Raw genomic sequence first — 2,389 nt, 5'->3', positions numbered from 1 at the left:
GTGACACACCTGCTCTAAAGGTGCACATGTGTGACACACCTGCTCTAAAGGTGCGCATGTGTGACACACCTGCTCTAAAGGTGCGCATGTGTGACACACCTGCTCTAAAGGTGCGCATGTGTGACACACCTGTTCTAAAGGTGCGCATGTGTGACACACCTGTTCTAAAGGTGCGCATGTGTGACACACACCTGTTCTAAAGGTGCGCATGTGTGACACACACCTGTTCTAAAGGTGCGCATGTGTGACACACACCTGTTCTAAAGGTGCGCATGTGTGACACACCTGCTCTAAAGGTGCGCATGTGTGACACACCTGTTCTAAAGGTGCGCATGTGTGACACACCTGTTCTAAAGGTGCGCATGTGTGACACACCTGTTCTAAAGATGCGCATGTGTTACACACCTGTTCTAAAGGTGCGCATGTGTGACACACCTGCTCTAAAGGTGCGCATGTGTGACACACCTGTTCTAAAGGTGCGCATGTGTGACACACCTGTTCTAAAGATGCGCATGTGTTACACACCTGTTCTAAAGGTGCGCATGTGTGACACACTTGTTCTAAAGGTGCGCATGTGTGACACACCTGTTCTAAAGGTGCGCATGTGTGACACACACCTGTTCTAAAGGTGCGCATGTGTTACAGACCTGCTCCAAAGGTGCGCATGTGTGACACACCTGCTCTAAAGGTGCGCATGTGTGACACACCTGTTCTAAAGGTGCGCATGTGTGACACACCTGCTCTAAAGGTGCGCATGTGTGACACACCTGTTCTAAAGGTGCGCATGTGTGACACACCTGTTCTAAAGGTGCGCATGTGTGACAGACAAAGGCGAACTCTTGACGGAAGTGTTTCCGACCGACGGGGGTTCGAATCCTTGTCGGGTCATAGGAGTTCTTAAGTGATTTATGGCTCGGGGGGCCATTCAAGCTTGTTCCATATATATCACAAGTCTAACCTACGCTTGACACAACTCAGAAATGCCAAAACTGCTCTGCTAACCGGTAAATGTGTTCCACAAATCGTTTCCAAACCAGTATTTACCCAGGTCTTTCCCCCTGCTCTAAAATTACTCAATTTCAACCCCTTGTTTGGTGTATTATGTAGCACTGTTTTAATTTACTATAACTTATATCTATAACAACCTTAATGTTATAGGCCTATAATAAACTTATATCTATAAGCTTATTATCTCTATTTGGCCATGAGAGGGGATGCTGGGGCTTGGGAGCTGGAGCCCAACCGTGTCAACTTCAAAAGTTGGGCTTCGTAATATGCACTTTAGGTAATTACATCAATATTGGTTAACAAACTTGTATGTCAGGAGAGGGTAGTAATGGCTGCCTCCCGTCACCTGTCTATCATCACCTGTCTATTATCACCTGTCTATCATCACCTGTCTATCATCACCTGTCTATTATCACCTGTCTATCATCACCTGTCTATCATAACCTGTCTATTATCACCTGTCTATTATCATCTGTCTATCATTACCTGTCTATTATCACCTGTCTATCATCACCTGTCTATCATAACCTGTCTATTATCACCTGTCTATTATCATCTGTCTATTATCACCTGTCTATCATCACCTGTCTATCATAACCTGTCTATTATCACCTGTCTATTATCATCTGTCTATCATTACCTGTCTATTATCACCTGTCTATCATCACCTGTCTATTATCACCTGTCTATCATCACCTGCCTATCATCACCTGTCTATTATCACCTGTCTATCATCACTTGTCTATTATCATCTGTCTATTATCATCTGTCTATCACCACCTGTCTATTATCATCTGTCTATCACCACCTGTCTATCATCACCTGTCTATTATCAGCTGTCTATTATCATCTGTCTATTATCACCTGTCTATTATCACCTGTCTATTATCACCTGTCTATTATCATCTGTCTATTATCACCTGTCTATTATCATCTGTCTATTATCATCTGTCTATCATAACCTGTCTATTATCATCTGTCTATCACCACCTGTCTATTATCACCTGTCTATTATCACCTGTCTATCATAACCTGTCTATTATCACCTGTCTATCATCACCTGTCTATTATCACCTGTCTATTATCACCTGTCTATCATCACCTGTCTATTATCACCTGTCTATCATCACCTGTCTATTATCACCTGTCTATCATTACCTGTCTATTATCACCTGTCTATTATCACCTGTCTATCATCACCTGTCTATTATCACCTGTCTATTATCACCTGTCTATTATCACCTGTCTATTATCACCTGTCTATCATAACCTGTCTATTATCACCTGTCTATTATCACCTGTCTATCATCACCTGTCTATTATCACCTGTCTATCATTACCTGTCTATTATCACCTGTCTATTATCACCTGTCTATCATCA

Source organism: Procambarus clarkii, chromosome 85, assembly GCF_040958095.1.
Source record: "Procambarus clarkii isolate CNS0578487 chromosome 85, FALCON_Pclarkii_2.0, whole genome shotgun sequence".
In the NCBI taxonomy this organism is placed as follows: Eukaryota; Metazoa; Arthropoda; class Malacostraca; order Decapoda; family Cambaridae; genus Procambarus; species Procambarus clarkii.
The sequence above is the reverse complement of the archived record's forward strand: the minus strand, read 5'-3'. Positions refer to the sequence as shown.